Genomic DNA, 17,704 nt, shown 5'->3' on the forward strand with positions numbered 1-17,704 from the left:
CATCGTTTTTGATTTTCTTTTTAAAACTGTTAATGTATCTCATGTTCCTCTTTCTTCCTTTGTGTACACATATAATTCGTTTCTGCTTTTATGTCTGAAGCAGATTGAATCTGAAAAACGCATGAGATAATTTCAATATCAGACGTGGGAATTGGGGTAAAGGCTTGATTCCCTTTATTTGTCCTTGCGCAAACAAACTCAATAAAGATTGCAGTGGTGCGATTTGAACACACGCCTCCATAGAGACTGGAGCCTTAATCCAGCGCCTTAGACCGCTCGGCCACACTACCCTGCTTTAGCAAAATATTCACACTTTCCCATCAGTTACCTAGAGCATCGGCTCTCCCTTGTAACTTTGTCTTCTTTTTAATTTTCTTCTTTAATACATTTTTTTATGGATCTCATGTTGCTCTTCCTTCATCGTTTTTGATTTTCTTTTTAAAACTGTTAATGTATCTCATGTTGCTGTTTCTTCCTTTGTGTACACATATAATTCGTTTCTGCTTTTATGTCTGAAGCAGATTGAATCTGAAAAACGCATGAGATAATTTCAATATCAGACGTGGGAATTGGGGTAAAAGCTGGATACCCTTTATTTGTCCTTGCGCAAACAAACTCAATAAAGATTGCAGTGGTGCGATTTGAACACACGCCTCCATAGAGACTGGAGCCTTAATCCAGCGCCTTATACCGCTCGGCCACACTACCCTGCTTAAGCTAAATATTCACACTTTCCCATCAGTTACCTAGAGCATCGGCAATCCCTTGTAACTTTGTCTTCTTTTTAATTTTCTTTTTTAATTAACATTTTTATGGATCTCATGTTGCTCTTCCTTCATCGTTTTTGATTTTCTTTTTAAAAGTGTTAATTTATCTTTTGTTGCTCTTTCTTCCTTCGTGTACACATATAATTTGTTTCTGCTTTTATGTCTGAAGCAGATTGAATCTGAAAAACGTAGCAGATAATTTCAATAACAGACGTGGGAATTGGGGTAAAGGCTGGATTCCCTTTATTTGTCCTTGCGCAAACAAACTCAATAAAGTTGGCAGTGGTGGGATTTGAACCCACGCCTACATAGAGACTGGAGCCTTAATCCAGCGCCTTAGACCACTCGGCCACACTACCCTGCTGTAGCAAAAAATTCACACTTTCCCATCAGTTACCTAGAGCATCGGCACTCCCTTGTAACTTTGTCTTCTTTTTAATTTTCTTCTTAAATAATTTTTTTTATGGATCTCATGTTGCTCTTCCTTCATCGTTATTGATTTTCTTTTTAAAAGTGTTAATTTATCTCATGTTGCTCTTTCTTCCTTTGTGTACACATATAATTCGTTTCTGCTTTTATGTCTGAAGCAGATTGAATCTGAAAAACGCAGCAGATAATTTCAATTACAGACGTGGGAATTGGGGTAAAGGCTGGATTCCCTTTATTTGTCCTTGCGCAAACAAACTCAATAAACCTGCCAGTGGTGGGATTTGAACCCACGCCTCCATAGAGACTGGGGCCTTAATCCAGCGGCTTAGACCGCTCGGCCACACTACCCTGCTGTAGCAAAAAATTCACACTTTCCCATCAGCTACCTAGAGCATCGGCACTCCCTTGTAACTTTGTCTTCTTTTTAATTTTCTTCTTTAATTAAAATTGTTATGGATCTCATGTTGCTCTTCCTTCATCGTTTTTGATTTTCTTTTTAAAACTGTTAATTTATCTCATGTTGCTCTTTCTTCCTTCGTGTACACATATAATTCGTTTCTGCTTTTATGTCTGAAGCAGATTGAATCTGAAAAACGCAGCAGATAATTTCAATAACAGACGTGGGAATTGGGGTAAAGGCTGGATTCCCTTTATTTGTCCTTGCGCAAACAAACTTAATAAAGATGGCAGTGGTGGGATTTGAACCCACGCCTCCATAGAGACTGGAGCCTTAATCCAGCGCCTTAGACCGCTCGGCCACACTACCCTGTTTTAGCAAAATATTCACACTTTCCCATCAGTTACCTAGAGCATCTGCACTCCCTTGTAACTTTGTCTTCTTTTTAATTTTCTTCTTAAATAATTTTTTTTATGGATCTCATGTTGCTCTTCCTTCATCGTTATTGATTTTCTTTTTAAAAGTGTTAATTTATCTCATGTTGCTCTTTCTTCCTTCGTGTACACATATAATTCGTTTCTGCTTTTATGTCTGAAGCAGATTGAATCTGAAAAACGCATGAGATAATTTCAATAACAGACGTGGGAATTGGGGTAAAAGCTGGATTCCCTTTATTTGTCCTTGCGCAAACAAACTCAATAAAGATGGCAGTGGTGGGATTTGAACCCACGCCTCCATAGAGACTGGAGCTTTAATCCAGCGCCTTATACCGCTCGGCCACACTACCCTGCTTAAGCTAAATATTCACACTTTCCCATCAGTTACCTAGAGCATCGGCACTCCCTTGTAACTTTGTCTTCTTTTTAATTTTCTTCTTAAATAATTTTTTTTATGGATCTCATGTTGCTCTTCCTTCATCGTTATTGATTTTCTTTTTAAAAGTGTTAATTTATCTCATGTTGCTCTTTCTTCCTTCGTGTACACATATAATTCGTTTCTGCTTTTATGTCTGAAGCAGATTGAATCTGAAAAACGCATGAGATAATTTCAATAACAGACGTGGGAATTGGGGTAAAAGCTGGATTCCCTTTATTTGTCCTTGCGCAAACAAACTCAATAAAGATGGCAGTGGTGGGATTTGAACCCACGCCTCCATAGAGACTGGAGCTTTAATCCAGCGCCTTATACCGCTCGGCCACACTACCCTGATTAAGCTAAATATTCACACTTTCCCATCAGTTACCTAGAGCATCGGCACTCCCTTGTAACTTTGTCTTCTTTTTAATTTTCTTCTTAAATAATTTTTTTTATGGATCTCATGTTGCTCTTCCTTCATCGTTATTGATTTTCTTTTTAAAAGTGTTAATTTATCTCATGTTGCTCTTTCTTCCTTTGTGTACACATATAATTCGTTTCTGCTTTTATGTCTGAAGCAGATTGAATCTGAAAAACGCATGAGATAATTTCAATAACAGACGTGGGAATTGGGGTAAAAGCTGGATTCCCTTTATTTGTCCTTGCGCAAACAAACTCAATAAAGATGGCAGTGGTGGGATTTGAACCAACGCCTCCATAGAGACTGGAGCTTTAATCCAGCGCCTTATACCGCTCGGCCACACTACCCTGCTTAAGCTAAATATTCACACTTTCCCATCAGTTACCTAGAGCATCGGCACTCCCTTGTAACTTTGTCTTCTTTTTAATTTTCTTTTTTAATTAACATTTTTATGGTTCTCATGTTGCTCTTCCTTCATCGTTTTTGATTTTCTTTTTAAAAGTGTTAATTTATCTTTTGTTGCTCTTTCTTCCTTCGTGTACACATATAATTCGTTTCTGCTTTTATGTCTGAAGCAGATTGAATCTGAAAAACGCAGCAGATAATTTCAATTACAGACGTGGGAATTGGGGTAAAGGCTGGATTCCCTTTATTTGTCCTTGCGCAAATAAACTCAATAAACCTGCCAGTGGTGGGATTTGAACACACGCCTCCATAGAGACTGGGGCCTTAATCCAGCGGCTTAGACCGCTCGGCCACACTACCCTGCTGTAGCAAAAAATTCACACTTTCCCATCAGTTACCTAGAGCATCGGCACTCCCTTGTAACTTTGTCTTCTTTTTAATTTTCTTCTTTAATTAAAATTGTTATGGATCTCATGTTGCTCTTCCTTCATCGTTTTTGATTTTCTTTTTAAAAGTGTTAATTTATCTCATGTTGCTCTTTCTTCCTTCGTGTACACATATAATTAGTTTCTGCTTTTATGTCTGAAGCAGATTGAATCTGAAAAACGCAGCAGATAATTTCAATAACAGACGTGGGAATTGGGGTAAAGGCTGGATTCCCTTTATTTGTCCTTGCGCAAACAAACTCAATAAAGATGGCAGTGGAGGGATTTGAACCCACGCCTCCATAGAGACTGGAGCCTTAATCCAGCGCCTTAGAACGCTCGGCCACACTACCCTGTTTTAGCAAAATATTCACACTTTCCCATCAGTTACCTAGAGCATCGGCACTCCCTTGTAAATTTGTCTTCTTTTTAATTTTCTTTTTTAATTAAAATTGTTATGGATCTCATGTTGCTCTTCCTTCATCGTTTTTGATTTTCTTTTTAAAAGTGTTAATTTATCTTTTGTTGCTCTTTCTTCCTTCGTGTACACATATAATTCGTTTCTGCTTTTATGTCTGAAGCAGATTGAATCTGAAAAACGTAGCAGATAATTTCAATAACAGACGTGGGAATTGGGGTAAAAGCTGGATTCCCTTTATTTGTTCTTGCGCAAACAAACTCAATAAAGATGGCAGTGGTGGGATTTGAACCCACGCCTCCATAGAGACTGGAGCCTTAATCCAGCGCCTTAGACCGCTCGGCCACACTACCCTGTTTTAGGAAAATATTCACACTTTCCCATCAGTTACCTAGAGCATCTGCACTCCCTTGTAACATTGTCTTCTTTTTAATTTTCTTCTTAAATAATTTTTTTTATGGATCTTATGTTGCTCTTCCTTCATCGTTATTGATTTTCTTTTTAAAAGTGTTAATTTATCTCATGTTGCTCTTTCTTCCTTCGTGTACACATATAATTCGTTTCTGCTTTTATGTCTGAAGCAGATTGAATCTGAAAAACGTAGCAGATAATTTCAATAACAGACGTGGGAATTGGGGTAAAGGCTGGATTCCCTTTATTTGTCCTTGCGCAAACAAACTCAATAAAGATGGCAGTGGTGGGATTTGAACCCACGCCTCCATTGAGAGTGGAGCCTTAATCCAGCGCCTTAGACCGCTCAGCCACACTACCCTGTTTTAGGAAAATATTCACACTTTCCCATCAGTTACCTAGAGCATCTGCACTCCCTTGTAACATTGTCTTCTTTTTAATTTTCTTCTTAAATAATTTTTTTTATGGATCTTATGTTGCTCTTCCTTCATCGTTATTGATTTTCTTTTTAAAAGTGTTAATTTATCTCATGTTGCTCTTTCTTCCTTCGTGTACACATATAATTCGTTTCTGCTTTTATGTCTGAAGCAGATTGAATCTGAAAAACGAAGCAGATAATTTCAATTACAGACGTGGGAATTGGGGTAAAGGCTGGATTCCCTTTATTTGTCCTTGCGCAAACAAACTCAATAAAGATGGCAGTGGAGGGATTTGAACCCACGCCTCCATAGAGACTGGGGCCTTAATCCAGCGGCTTAGACCGCTCGGCCACACTACCCTGCTGTAGCAAAAAATTCACACTTTCCCATCAGTTACCTAGAGCATCGGCACTCCCTTGTAACTTTGTCTTCTTTTTAATTTTCTTCTTAAATAATTTTTTTTATGGATCTCATGTTGCTCTTCCTTCATCGTTATTGATTTTCTTTTTAAAAGTGTTAATTTATCTCATGTTGCTGTTTCTTCCTTTGTGTACACATATAATTCGTTTCTGCTTTTATGTCTGAAGCAGATTGAATCTGAAAAACGCATGAGATAATTTCAATAACAGACGTGGGAATTGGGGTAAAAGCTGGATTCCCTTTATTTGTCCTTGCGCAAACAAACTCAATAAAGATGGCAGTGGTGGGATTTGAACCAACGCCTCCATAGAGACTGGAGCTTTAATCCAGCGCCTTATACCGCTCGGCCACACTACCCTGCTTAAGCTAAATATTCACACTTTCCCATCAGTTACCTAGAGCATCGGCACTCCCTTGTAACTTTGTCTTCTTTTTAATTTTCTTTTTTAATTAACATTTTTATGGTTCTCATGTTGCTCTTCCTTCATCGTTTTTGATTTTCTTTTTAAAAGTGTTAATTTATCTTTTGTTGCTCTTTCTTCCTTCGTGTACACATATAATTCGTTTCTGCTTTTATGTCTGAAGCAGATTGAATCTGAAAAACGCAGCAGATAATTTCAATTACAGACGTGGGAATTGGGGTAAAGGCTGGATTCCCTTTATTTGTCCTTGCGCAAATAAACTCAATAAACCTGCCAGTGGTGGGATTTGAACACACGCCTCCATAGAGACTGGGGCCTTAATCCAGCGGCTTAGACCGCTCGGCCACACTACCCTGCTGTAGCAAAAAATTCACACTTTCCCATCAGTTACCTAGAGCATCGGCACTCCCTTGTAACTTTGTCTTCTTTTTAATTTTCTTCTTTAATTAAAATTGTTATGGATCTCATGTTGCTCTTCCTTCATCGTTTTTGATTTTCTTTTTAAAAGTGTTAATTTATCTCATGTTGCTCTTTCTTCCTTCGTGTACACATATAATTAGTTTCTGCTTTTATGTCTGAAGCAGATTGAATCTGAAAAACGCAGCAGATAATTTCAATAACAGACGTGGGAATTGGGGTAAAGGCTGGATTCCCTTTATTTGTCCTTGCGCAAACAAACTCAATAAAGATGGCAGTGGAGGGATTTGAACCCACGCCTCCATAGAGACTGGAGCCTTAATCCAGCGCCTTAGAACGCTCGGCCACACTACCCTGTTTTAGCAAAATATTCACACTTTCCCATCAGTTACCTAGAGCATCGGCACTCCCTTGTAACTTTGTCTTCTTTTTAATTTTCTTCTTAAATAATTTTTTTTATGGATCTCATGTTGCTCTTCCTTCATCGTTATTGATTTTCTTTTTAAAAGTGTTAATTTATCTAATGTTGCTCTTTCTTCCTTTGTGTACACATATAATTCGTTTCTGCTTTTATGTCTGAAGCAGATTGAATCTGAAAAACGCAGCAGATAATTTCAATTACAGACGTGGGAATTGGGGTAAAGGCTGGATTCCCTTTATTTGTCCTTGCGCAAACAAACTCAATAAAGATTGCAGTGGTTGGATTTGAACCCACGCCTCCATAGAGACTGGAGCCTTAATCCAGCGCCTTAGACCGCTCGGCCACACTACCCTGCTGTAGCTAAATATTCACACTTTCCCATCAGTTACCTAGAGCATCGGCACTCCCTTGTAACTTTGTCTTCTTTTTAATTTTCTTTTTTAATTAAAATTGTTATGGATCTCATGTTGCTCTTCCTTCATCGTTTTTGATTTTCTTTTTAAAAGTGTTAATTTATCTTTTGTTGCTCTTTCTTCCTTCGTGTACACATATAATTCGTTTCTGCTTTTATGTCTGAAGCAGATTGAATCTGAAAAACGTAGCAGATAATTTCAATAACAGACGTGGGAATTGGGGTAAAGGCTGGATTCCCTTTATTTGTCCTTGCGCAAACAAACTCAATAAAGATGGCAGTGGTGGGATTTGAACCCACGCCTCCATAGAGACTGGAGCCTTAATCCAGCGCCTTAGACCGCTCGGCCACACTACCCTGTTTTAGCAAAATATTCACACTTTCCCATCAGTTACCTAGAGCATCTGCTCTCCCTTGTAACATTGTCTTCTTTTTAATTTTCTTCTTAAATAAAATTTTTTATGGATCTTATGTTGCTCTTCCTTCATCGTTATTGATTTTCTTTTTAAAAGTGTTAATTTATCTCATGTTGCTCTTTCTTCCTTCGTGTACACATATAATTCATTTCTGCTTTTATGTCTGAAGCAGATTGAATCTGAAAAACGCATGAGATAATTTCAATAACAGACGTGGGAATTGGGGTAAAAGCTGGATTCCCTTTATTTGTCCTTGCGCAAACAAACTCAATAAAGATGGCAGTGGTGGGATTTGAACCCACGCCTCCATAGAGACTGGAGCCTTAATCCAGCGCCTTAGACTGCTCGGCCACACTACCCTGCTTTAGTTAAATGTTCACACTTTCCCATCAGTTACCTAGAGCATCGGCACTCCCTTGTAACATTGTCTTCTTTTTAATTTTCTTCTTTTATTAAAATTGTTATGGATCTCATGTTGCTCTTCCTTCATCGTTTTTGATTTTCTTTTTAAAAGTGTTAATTTATCTCATGTTGCTCTTTCTTCCTTCGTGTACACATATAATTTGTTTCTGCTTTTATGTCTGAAGCAGATTGAATCTGAAAAACGTAGCAGATAATTTCAATAACAGACGTGGGAATTGGGGTAAAAGCTGGATTCCCTTTATTTGTCCTTGCGCAAACAAACTCAATTAAGATGGCAGTGTTGGGATTTGAACCCACGCCTCCATAGAGACTGGAGCCTTAATCCAGCGCCTTAGACTGCTCGGCCACACTACCCTGCTTTAGCTAAGTATTCACACTTTCCCATCAGTTACCTAGAGCATCGGCACTCCCTTGTAACTTTGTCTTCTTTTTAATTTTCTTCTTTTATTAAAATTGTTATGGATCTCATGTTGCTCTTCCTTCATCGTTTTTGATTTTCTTTTTAAAAGTGTTAATTTATCTCATGTTGCTCTTTCTTCCTTCGTGTGCACATATAATTCGTTTCTGCTTTTATGTCTGAAGCAGATTGAATCTGAAAAACGTAGCAGATAATTTCAATAACAGACGTGGGAATTGGGGTAAAAGCTGGATTCCCTTTATTTGTCCTTGCGCAAACAAACTCAATAAAGATGGCAGTGGTGGGATTTGAACCCACGCCTCCATAGAGACTGGAGCCTTAATCCAGCGCCTTAGACCGCTCGGCAACACTACCCTGCTATAGCAAAATATTCACACTTTCCCATCAGTTACCTAGAGCATCGGCACTCCCTTGTAACTTTGTCTTCTTTTTAATTTTCTTCTTTAATACATTTTTTTATGGATCTCATGTTGCTCTGCCTTCATCGTTTTTGATTTTCTTTTTAAAACTGTTAATTTATCTCATGTTGCTCTTTCTTCCTTCGTGTACACATATAATTCATTTCTGCTTTTATGTCTGAAGCAGATTGAATCTGAAAAACGCAGCAGATAATTTCAATAACAGACGTGGGAATTGGGGTAAAGGCTGGATTCCCATTATTTGTCCTTGCGCAAACAAACTCAATAAAGATGGCAGTGGTGGGATTTGAACCCACGCCTCCATAGAGACTGGAGCCTTAATCCAGCGCCTTAGACCGCTCGGCCACACTACCCTGCTTTAGCTAAAAATTCACACTTTCCCATCAGTTACCTAGAGCATCGGCACTCCCTTGTAACTTTGTCTTCTTTTTAATTTTCTTCTTTAATTAAAATTGTTATGGATCTCATGTTGCTCTTCCTTCATCGTTTTTGATTTTCTTTTTAAAAGTGTTAATTTATCTGTTGTTGCTCTTTCTTCCTTCGTGTACACATATAATTCGTTTCTGCTTTTATGTCTGAAGCAGATTGAATCTGAAAAACGTAGCAGATAATTTCAATAACAGACGTGGGAATTGGGGTAAAAGCTGGATTCCCTTTATTTGTCCTTGCGCAAACAAACTCAATAAAGATGGCAGTGGTGGGATTTGAACCCACGCCTCCATAGAGACTGGAGCCTTAATCCAGCGCCTTAGACCGCTCGGCCACACTACCCTGCTATAGCAAAATATTCACACTTTCCCATCAGTTACCTAGAGCATCGGCACTCCCTTGTAACTTTGTCTTCTTTTTAATTTTCTTCTTTAATACATTTTTTTATGGATCTCATGTTGCTCTTCCTTCATCGTTTTTGTTTTTCTTTTTAAAACTGTTAATTTATCTCATGTTGCTCTTTCTTCCTTCGTGTGCACATATAATTCGTTTCTGCTTTTATGTCTGAAGCAGATTGAATCTGAAAAACGCATGAGATAATTTCAATAACAGACGTGGGAATTGGGGTAAAAGCTGGATTCCCTTTATTTGTCCTTGCGCAAACAAACTCAATTAAGATGGCAGTGTTGGGATTTGAACCCACGCCTCCATAGAGACTGGAGCCTTAATCCAGCGCCTTAGACTGCTCGGCCACACTACCCTGCTTTAGCTAAATATTCACACTTTCCCATCAGTTACCTAGAGCATCGGCACTCCCTTGTAACTTTGTCTTCTTTTTAATTTTCTTCTTTTATTAAAATTGTTATGGATCTCATGTTGCTCTTCCTTCATCGTTTTTGATTTTTTTTTTTAAAGTGTTAATTTATCTCATGTTGCTCTTTCTTCCTTCGTGTACACATATAATTCGTTTCTGCTTTTATGTCTGAAGCAGATTGAATCTGAAAAACGTAGCAGATAATTTCAATAACAGACGTGGGAATTGGGGTAAAAGCTGGATTCCCTTTATTTGTCCTTGCGCAAACAAACTCAATAAAGATGGCAGTGGTGGGATTTGAACCCACGCCTCCATAGAGACTGGAGCCTTAATCCAGCGCCTTAGACCGCTCGGCCACACTACCCTGCTTTAGCAAAATATTCACACTTTCCCATCAGTTACCTAGAGCATCGGCACTCCCTTGTAACTTTGTCTTCTTTTTAATTTTCTTCTTTAATACATTTTTTTATGGATCTCATGTTGCTCTTCCTTCATCGTTTTTGATTTTCTTTTTAAAACTGTTAATTTATCTCATGTTGCTCTTTCTTCCTTCGTGTACACATATAATTCATTTCTGCTTTTATGTCTGAAGCAGATTGAATCTGAAAAACGCAGCAGATAATTTCAATAACAGACGTGGGAATTGGGGTAAAGGCTGGATTCCCATTATTTGTCCTTGCGCAAACAAACTCAATAAAGATGGCAGTGGTGGGATTTGAACCCACGCCTCCATAGAGACTGGAGCCTTAATCCAGCGCCTTAGACCGCTCGGCCACACTACCCTGCTTTAGCTAAAAATTCACACTTTCCCATCAGTTACCTAGAGCATCGGCACTCCCTTGTAACTTTGTCTTCTTTTTAATTTTCTTCTTTAATTAAAATTGTTATGGATCTCATGTTGCTCTTCCTTCATCGTTTTTGATTTTCTTTTTAAAAGTGTTAATTTATCTGTTGTTGCTCTTTCTTCCTTCGTGTACACACATAATTCGTTTCTGCTTTTATGTCTGAAGCAGATTGAATCTGAAAAACGTAGCAGATAATTTCAATAAGAGACGTGGGAATTGGGGTAAAGGCTGGATTCCCATTATTTGTCCTTGCGCAAACAAACTCAATAAAGATGGCAGTGGTGGGATTTGAACCCACGCCTCCATAGAGACAGGAGCCTTTATCCTGCGCCTTAGACCGCTCGGCCACACTACCCTGCTTTAGCAAAATATTCACACTTTCCCATCAGTTACCTAGAGCATCGGCACTCCCTTGTAACTTTGTCTTTTTAATTTTCTTCTTAAATAATTTTTTTTTATGGATCTCATGTTGCTCTTCCTTCATCGTTTTTGATTTTCTTTTTAAAAATGTTAATTTATCTCATGTTGCTCTTTCTTCCTTCGTGTACACATATAATTCGTTTCTGCTTTTATGTCTGAAGCAGATTGAATCTGAAAAACGCAGCAGATAATTTCAATAACAGACGTGGGAATTGGGGTAAAGGCTGGATTCCCATTATTTGTCCTTGCGCAAACAAACTCAATAAAGATGGCAGTGGTGGGATTTGAACCCACGCCTCCATAGAGACTGGAGCCTTAATCCAGCGCCTTAGACCGCTCGGCCACACTACCCTGCTTTAGCTAAAAATTCACACTTTCCCATCAGTTACCTAGAGCATCGGCACTCCCTTGTAACTTTGTCTTCTTATTAATTTTCTTCTTTAATACATTTTTTTATGGATCTCATGTTGCTCTTCCTTCATCGTTTTTGATTTTCTTTTTAAAACTGTTAATTTATCTCATGTTGCTCTTTCTTCCTTCGTGTACACATATAATTCGTTTCTGCTTTTATGTCTGAAGCAGATTGAATCTGAAAAACGCATGAGATAATTTCAATTACAGACCTGGGAATTGGGGTAAAGGCTGGATTCCCTTTATTTGTCCTTGCGCAAACAAACTCAATAAAGATGGCAGTGTTGGGATTTGAACCTACGCCTCCATAGAGACTGGAGCCTTATTCCAGCGCCTTAGAAAGCTCGGCCACACTACCCTGCTTTAGCAAAATTTTCACACTTTCCCGTCAGTTACCTCGAGCATCGGCACTCCCTTGTAACTTTGTCTTCTTTTTAATTTTCTTCTTTAACCTGTTGAGGATGGGGGCGCTGTTGAGACTATTTATGCTAATTGGGTAATTTTTGAAACGGCTTCCCACAAAATCCTTGATCGTACAATATGCATATTATTATTATTATTTGATAGAAAACAGTCTATAGTTTCTATAGGAGTTGAAATTTTGTCTCTAAGTGGAACAGAGCCCATTCTACAGCAATTTCCCTGACATGGAGTCAGATTTCAGAAATGTTGGCCACTGTTCTGAAGTCAGTTAAAAGGGCACTGTTATTGCTATGACTATACGGACATTTCTTACGTCTTCCCCTGGATGCCTTTACGTGATGACGATTCCAATGGGGTCGATTGCGCGTTCACAGGCCCTATAAATTAAAAAACCCTGTAGCTAGCAAGTCTTTTCTTGGTGCGTAACGCGCGTGGAGGACACCGACCCGCTCCTGTTCCAAGCATTAGTTTAGCCTGTTATATTTCTCCGGTCATCTTTTCACTCGTTATAGGAGTTAAAAACATCATAAGGTAGTTAATTTAAAGCGTTTTATAGCAATTTATATCCGTTTAGTGCGATTTTGGGACATTTATTTTTGAAACGATGTGAATAGCTGGGCACGCTTTTCAGTTCATCCCGAACGCAGTTGGCATTTCCACATGGCAAGAGGACAGCTTTCCACCAAAAGACGATTACTCCCAAGAAAGGATCCTTTGCCCAAGATACTGATGGAAGAACAGCTCAAAGTAGGACATTTTTATTATGATAAATCGTGTTTCTGTCGAAACATTTTAGTGGCTTAGGACGCCATGTTTTTTGACGTAGCTTCGCTTGGCGCAAACTGTATTGAAAAGTAAGGATAAATTAAAAAATGTAATTCCGCAATTGTATTAAGAATTAAATTGTCTATCAATCCCTGTCCACCCTATATTTTTTAGTCACGTTTATGAGTATTTATGTATAAGAGTAGATCACTGTCTAAGTGGCGCAAGGACATTTTCTGACCAGCTGAGCTACATTTCACATTGTCTAACCATGATTTTGGTGGCTAAATATAAACATTTTCGATCAAACTCTATATGGATTGTGTAATATGATGTTACAGGAGTGTCATCTGAAGAATTCTGAGAAGGTTAGTGAAAAAATTAATATATTTTTGTCGATGTTGACGTTATCGCCCACTTTGGCTAGAATCAATGCTGGGCTGCTATGTGCTATGTGCTATGCTAATATAACAATTTATTGTGTTTTCGCTGTAAGACACTTAGAAAATCTGAAATATTGTCTGTATTCACAGGATCTGTGTCTTTCGATTCGTGTATGCTGTGTATTTTTACGAAATGTTTGATGATTAGTAAGTAGGTAAACACGTTGCTCAATGTAGTTTTCCAGTCCATTTGTGACGGTGGGTGCAATTGTAACCTATGCCATCTACCTGAAATATGCACTTTTTTCTAACAAAACCTATCCCATACCATAAATATGTTATCAGACTGTCATCTGATGAGTTTTTTTGTTGGTTAGGGGCTATAAATATCTTAGTTTAGCCGAATTGGTGATGGCTACTGGTGTTGGTGGACAAATAAAAGATGGTGGATTATGCTAATGTGTTTTTAGGTAATAGATGTACATCTTTACATATTGTGTCTTCCCTGTAAAACATTTTAAAAATCGGACATGTTGACTGGATTCACAAGATCTGTGTCTTTCATTAGCTGTATTGGACTTTAATGTGTGAAAGTTAAATATTTAAAAAAAATATTTTTTTTGAATTTCGCGGCACTGGTTTTTCAGTGGGGGGGGGGGGGGGGGGTGCCGCTAGCGGCACGCTGATCCTAGACAGGTTAATTAAAATTGTTATGGATCTCATGTTGCTCTTCCTTCATCGTTTTTGATTTTCTTTTTAAAACTGTTAATTTATCTCATGTTGCTCTTTCTTCCTTCGTGTACACATATAATTCGTTTCTGCTTTTATGTCTGAAGCAGATTGAATCTGAAAAACGCAGCAGATAATTTCAATAACACACGTGGGAATTGGGGTAAAGGCAGGATTCCCTTTATTTGTCCTTGCGCAAACAAACTCAATAAAGATGGCACTGGTGGGATTTGAACCCACGCCTCCATAGAGACTGGAGCCTTAATCCAGCGCCTTAGACCGCTCGGCCACACTACCCTGCTTTAGCTAAAAATTCACACTTTCCCATCAGTTACCTAGAGCATCGGCACTCCCTTGTAACTTTGTCTTCTTTTTAATTTTCTTCTTTAATTAAAATTGTTATGGATCTCATGGTGCTCTTCCTTCATCGTTTTTGTTTTTGTTTTTAAAACTGTTAATTTATCTCATGTTGCTCTTTCTTCCTTCGTGTGCACATATAATTCGTTTCTGCTTTTATGTCTGAAGCAGATTGAATCTGAAAAACGCATGAGATAATTTCAATAACAGACGTGGGAATTGGGGTAAAAGCTGGATTCCCTTTATTTGTCCTTGCGCAAACAAACTCAATTAAGATGGCAGTGTTGGGATTTGAACCCACGCCTCCATAGAGACTGGAGCCTTAATCCAGCGCCTTAGACTGCTCGGCCACACTACCCTGCTTTAGCTAAGTATTCACACTTTCCCATCAGTTACCTAGAGCATCGGCACTCCCTTGTAACTTTGTCTTCTTTTTAATTTTCTTCTTTTATTAAAATTGTTATGGATCTCATCTTGCTCTTCCTTCATCGTTTTTGATTTTCTTTTTAAAAGTGTTAATTTATCTCATGTTGCTCTTTCTTCCTTCGTGTACACATATAATTCGTTTCTGCTTTTATGTCTGAAGCAGATTGAATCTGAAAAACGTAGCAGATAATTTCAATAACAGACGTGGGAATTGGGGTAAAAGCTGGATTCCCTTTATTTGTCCTTGCGCAAACAAACTCAATAAAGATAGCAGTGGTGGGATTTGAACCCAGGCCTCCATAGAGACTGGAGCCTTAATCCAGCGCCTTAGACCCCTCGGCCACACTACCCTGCTTTAGCTAAAAATTCACACTTTCCCATCAGTTACCTAGAGCATCGGCACTCCCTTGTAACTTTGTCTTCTTTTTAATTTTCTTCTTTAATTAAAATTGTTATGGATCTCATGTTGCTCTTCCTTCATCGTTTTTGATTTTCTTTTTAAAAGTGTTAATTTATCTGTTGTTGCTCTTTCTTCCTTCGTGTACACATATAATTCGTTTCTGCTTTTATGTCTGAAGCAGATTGAATCTGAAAAACGTAGCAGATAATTTCAATAAGAGACGTGGGAATTGGGGTAAAGGCTGGATTCCCATTATTTGTCCTTGCGCAAACAAACTCAATAAAGATGGCAGTGGTGGGATTTGAACCCACGCCTCCATAGAGACTGGAGCCTTAATCCTGCGCCTTAGACCGCTCGGCCACACTACCCTGCTTTAGCAAAATATTCACACTTTCCCATCAGTTACCTAGAGCATCGGCACTCCCTTGTAACTTTGTCTTTTTAATTTTCTTCTTAAATAATTTTTTTTTATGGATCTCATGTTGCTCTTCCTTCATCGTTTTTGATTTTCTTTTTAAAACTGTTAATTTATCTCATGTTGCTCTTTCTTCCTTCGTGTACACATATAATTCGTTTCTGCTTTTATGTCTGAAGCAGATTGAATCTGAAAAACGCATGAGATAATTTCAATAACAGACCTGGGAATTGGGGTAAAGGCTGGATTCCCTTTATTTGTCCTTGCGCAAACAAACTCAATAAAGATGGCAGTGTTGGGATTTGAACCCACGCCTCCATAGAGACTGGAGCCTTATTCCAGCGCCTTAGAACGCTCGGCCACACTACCCTGCTTTAGCAAAATTTTCACACTTTCCCGTCAGTTACCTAGAGCATCGGCACTCCCTTGTAACTTTGTCTTCTTTTTAATTTTCTTCTTTAACCTGTTGAGGATGGGGGCGCTGTTGAGACTATTTATGCTAATTGGGTAATTTTTGAAACGGCTTCCCACAAAATCCTTGATCGTACAATATGCATATTATTATTATTATTTGATAGAAAACAGTCTATAGTTTCTATAGGAGTTGAAATTTTGTCTCTAAGTGGAACAGAGCCCATTCTACAGCAATTTCCCTGACATGGAGTCAGATTTCAGAAATGTTGGCCACTGTTCTGAAGTCAGTTAAAAGGGCACTGTTATTGCTATGACTATACGGACATTTCTTACGTCTTCCCCTGGATGCCTTTACGTGATGACGATTCCAATGGGGTCGATTGCGCGTTCACAGGCCCTATAAATTAAAAAACCCTGTAGCTAGCAAGTCTTTTCTTGGTGCGTAACGCGCGTGGAGGACACCGACCCGCTCCTGTTCCAAGCGTTAGTTTAGCCTGTTATATTTCTCCGGTCATCTTTTCACTCGTTATAGGAGTTAAAAACATCATAAGGTAGTTAATTAAAATTGTTATGGATCTCATGTTGCTCTTCCTTCATCGTTTTTGATTTTCTTTTTAAAACTGTTAATTTATCTCATGTTGCTCTTTCTTCCTTCGTGTACACATATAATTCGTTTCTGCTTTTATGTCTGAAGCAGATTGAATCTGAAAAACGCAGCAGATAATTTCAATAACACACGTGGGAATTGGGGTAAAGGCTGGATTCCCTTTATTTGTCCTTGCGCAAACAAACTCAATAAAGATGGCAGTGGTGGGATTTGAACCCACGCCTCCATAGAGACTGGAGCCTTAATCCAGTGCCTTAGACCGCTCGGCCACACTACCCTGCTTTAGCAAAATATTCACACTTTCCCATCAGTTACCTAGAGCATCTGCACTCCCTTGTAACTGTGTCTTCTTTTTAATTTTCTTCTTTAATTAAAATTGTTATGGATCTCATGTTGCTCTTCCTTCATCGTTTTTGATTTTCTTTTTAAAACTGTTAATTTATCTCATGTTCCTCTTTCTTCCTTCGTGTACACATATAATTAGTTTCTGCTTTTATTTCTGAAGCAGATTGAATCTGAAAAACGCAGCAGATAATTTCAATAACACACGTGGGAATTGGGGTAAAGGCTGGATTCCCTTTATTTGTCCTTGCGCAAACAAAGTCAATAAAGATGGCAGTGGTGGGATTTGAACCCACGCCTCCATAGAGACTGGAGCATTAATCCAGTGCCTTAGACCGCTCGGCCACACTACCCTGCTTTAGCAAAATATTCACACTTTCCCATCAGTTACCTAGAGCATCTGCACTCCCTTGTAACTGTGTCTTCTTTTTAATTTTCTTCTTTAATTAAAATTGTTATGGATCTCATGTTGCTCTTCCTTCATCGTTTTTGATTTTCTTTTTAAAACTGTTAATTTATCTCATGTTCCTCTTTCTTCCTTCGTGTACACATATAATTAGTTTCTGCTTTTATTTCTGAAGCAGATTGAATCTGAAAAACGCAGCAGATAATTTCAATAACAGACGTGGGAATTGGGGTAAAGGCTGGATTCCCTTTATTTGTCCTTGCGCAAGCAAACTCAATAAAGAAGGCAGTGGTGGGATTTGAACCCAAGCCTCCACAGAGACTGGAGCCTTAATCCAGCGCCTTAGACCGCTCGGCCACACTACCCTGCTTTAGCAAAATATTCACACTTTCCCATCAGTTAC

The 17,704-nt window shown here is 38.6% G+C and overlaps 28 non-coding genes across 28 annotated transcripts; all 28 read right to left on the reverse strand.

Annotated features, from left to right (window-relative positions):
• Positions 1–1,044: 1,044 nt before the first annotated feature.
• trnal-aag (transfer RNA leucine (anticodon AAG)) lies at positions 1,045–1,126 on the reverse strand. The gene has a single exon. It is a non-coding gene; the product is annotated as a tRNA-Leu (tRNA).
• A 754-nt stretch (positions 1,127–1,880) lies between these two features.
• trnal-aag (transfer RNA leucine (anticodon AAG)) lies at positions 1,881–1,962 on the reverse strand. Its single transcript has one exon. It is a non-coding gene; the product is annotated as a tRNA-Leu (tRNA).
• Positions 1,963–2,298: 336 nt separating this feature from the next.
• Positions 2,299–2,380, reverse strand: trnaf-aaa (transfer RNA phenylalanine (anticodon AAA)). Its single transcript has one exon. It is a non-coding gene; the product is annotated as a tRNA-Phe (tRNA).
• Positions 2,381–2,716: 336 nt separating this feature from the next.
• On the reverse strand, positions 2,717–2,798 carry trnaf-aaa (transfer RNA phenylalanine (anticodon AAA)). The gene has a single exon. It is a non-coding gene; the product is annotated as a tRNA-Phe (tRNA).
• Positions 2,799–3,134: 336 nt separating this feature from the next.
• trnaf-aaa (transfer RNA phenylalanine (anticodon AAA)) lies at positions 3,135–3,216 on the reverse strand. The gene has a single exon. It is a non-coding gene; the product is annotated as a tRNA-Phe (tRNA).
• A 754-nt stretch (positions 3,217–3,970) lies between these two features.
• Positions 3,971–4,052, reverse strand: trnal-aag (transfer RNA leucine (anticodon AAG)). The gene has a single exon. It is a non-coding gene; the product is annotated as a tRNA-Leu (tRNA).
• A 336-nt stretch (positions 4,053–4,388) lies between these two features.
• On the reverse strand, positions 4,389–4,470 carry trnal-aag (transfer RNA leucine (anticodon AAG)). Its single transcript has one exon. It is a non-coding gene; the product is annotated as a tRNA-Leu (tRNA).
• A 336-nt stretch (positions 4,471–4,806) lies between these two features.
• On the reverse strand, positions 4,807–4,888 carry trnal-aag (transfer RNA leucine (anticodon AAG)). The gene has a single exon. It is a non-coding gene; the product is annotated as a tRNA-Leu (tRNA).
• A 754-nt stretch (positions 4,889–5,642) lies between these two features.
• trnaf-aaa (transfer RNA phenylalanine (anticodon AAA)) lies at positions 5,643–5,724 on the reverse strand. The gene has a single exon. It is a non-coding gene; the product is annotated as a tRNA-Phe (tRNA).
• Positions 5,725–6,478: 754 nt separating this feature from the next.
• On the reverse strand, positions 6,479–6,560 carry trnal-aag (transfer RNA leucine (anticodon AAG)). The gene has a single exon. It is a non-coding gene; the product is annotated as a tRNA-Leu (tRNA).
• A 333-nt stretch (positions 6,561–6,893) lies between these two features.
• Positions 6,894–6,978, reverse strand: trnal-aag (transfer RNA leucine (anticodon AAG)). Its single transcript has one exon. It is a non-coding gene; the product is annotated as a tRNA-Leu (tRNA).
• Positions 6,979–7,314: 336 nt separating this feature from the next.
• trnal-aag (transfer RNA leucine (anticodon AAG)) lies at positions 7,315–7,396 on the reverse strand. Its single transcript has one exon. It is a non-coding gene; the product is annotated as a tRNA-Leu (tRNA).
• Positions 7,397–7,732: 336 nt separating this feature from the next.
• Positions 7,733–7,814, reverse strand: trnal-aag (transfer RNA leucine (anticodon AAG)). The gene has a single exon. It is a non-coding gene; the product is annotated as a tRNA-Leu (tRNA).
• A 336-nt stretch (positions 7,815–8,150) lies between these two features.
• Positions 8,151–8,232, reverse strand: trnal-aag (transfer RNA leucine (anticodon AAG)). Its single transcript has one exon. It is a non-coding gene; the product is annotated as a tRNA-Leu (tRNA).
• Positions 8,233–8,568: 336 nt separating this feature from the next.
• On the reverse strand, positions 8,569–8,650 carry trnal-aag (transfer RNA leucine (anticodon AAG)). Its single transcript has one exon. It is a non-coding gene; the product is annotated as a tRNA-Leu (tRNA).
• Positions 8,651–8,986: 336 nt separating this feature from the next.
• Positions 8,987–9,068, reverse strand: trnal-aag (transfer RNA leucine (anticodon AAG)). The gene has a single exon. It is a non-coding gene; the product is annotated as a tRNA-Leu (tRNA).
• A 336-nt stretch (positions 9,069–9,404) lies between these two features.
• Positions 9,405–9,486, reverse strand: trnal-aag (transfer RNA leucine (anticodon AAG)). The gene has a single exon. It is a non-coding gene; the product is annotated as a tRNA-Leu (tRNA).
• Positions 9,487–9,822: 336 nt separating this feature from the next.
• Positions 9,823–9,904, reverse strand: trnal-aag (transfer RNA leucine (anticodon AAG)). Its single transcript has one exon. It is a non-coding gene; the product is annotated as a tRNA-Leu (tRNA).
• A 336-nt stretch (positions 9,905–10,240) lies between these two features.
• trnal-aag (transfer RNA leucine (anticodon AAG)) lies at positions 10,241–10,322 on the reverse strand. The gene has a single exon. It is a non-coding gene; the product is annotated as a tRNA-Leu (tRNA).
• A 336-nt stretch (positions 10,323–10,658) lies between these two features.
• trnal-aag (transfer RNA leucine (anticodon AAG)) lies at positions 10,659–10,740 on the reverse strand. Its single transcript has one exon. It is a non-coding gene; the product is annotated as a tRNA-Leu (tRNA).
• Positions 10,741–11,076: 336 nt separating this feature from the next.
• trnal-aag (transfer RNA leucine (anticodon AAG)) lies at positions 11,077–11,158 on the reverse strand. Its single transcript has one exon. It is a non-coding gene; the product is annotated as a tRNA-Leu (tRNA).
• Positions 11,159–11,492: 334 nt separating this feature from the next.
• Positions 11,493–11,574, reverse strand: trnal-aag (transfer RNA leucine (anticodon AAG)). Its single transcript has one exon. It is a non-coding gene; the product is annotated as a tRNA-Leu (tRNA).
• A 2,575-nt stretch (positions 11,575–14,149) lies between these two features.
• On the reverse strand, positions 14,150–14,231 carry trnal-aag (transfer RNA leucine (anticodon AAG)). Its single transcript has one exon. It is a non-coding gene; the product is annotated as a tRNA-Leu (tRNA).
• A 336-nt stretch (positions 14,232–14,567) lies between these two features.
• Positions 14,568–14,649, reverse strand: trnal-aag (transfer RNA leucine (anticodon AAG)). The gene has a single exon. It is a non-coding gene; the product is annotated as a tRNA-Leu (tRNA).
• A 336-nt stretch (positions 14,650–14,985) lies between these two features.
• Positions 14,986–15,067, reverse strand: trnal-aag (transfer RNA leucine (anticodon AAG)). The gene has a single exon. It is a non-coding gene; the product is annotated as a tRNA-Leu (tRNA).
• A 336-nt stretch (positions 15,068–15,403) lies between these two features.
• Positions 15,404–15,485, reverse strand: trnal-aag (transfer RNA leucine (anticodon AAG)). The gene has a single exon. It is a non-coding gene; the product is annotated as a tRNA-Leu (tRNA).
• Positions 15,486–16,748: 1,263 nt separating this feature from the next.
• On the reverse strand, positions 16,749–16,830 carry trnal-aag (transfer RNA leucine (anticodon AAG)). Its single transcript has one exon. It is a non-coding gene; the product is annotated as a tRNA-Leu (tRNA).
• Positions 16,831–17,584: 754 nt separating this feature from the next.
• trnal-aag (transfer RNA leucine (anticodon AAG)) lies at positions 17,585–17,666 on the reverse strand. The gene has a single exon. It is a non-coding gene; the product is annotated as a tRNA-Leu (tRNA).
• Positions 17,667–17,704: the final 38 nt, after the last annotated feature.

Source organism: Salvelinus fontinalis, unplaced genomic scaffold, assembly GCF_029448725.1.
Source record: "Salvelinus fontinalis isolate EN_2023a unplaced genomic scaffold, ASM2944872v1 scaffold_0958, whole genome shotgun sequence".
In the NCBI taxonomy this organism is placed as follows: domain Eukaryota; kingdom Metazoa; phylum Chordata; class Actinopteri; order Salmoniformes; family Salmonidae; genus Salvelinus; species Salvelinus fontinalis.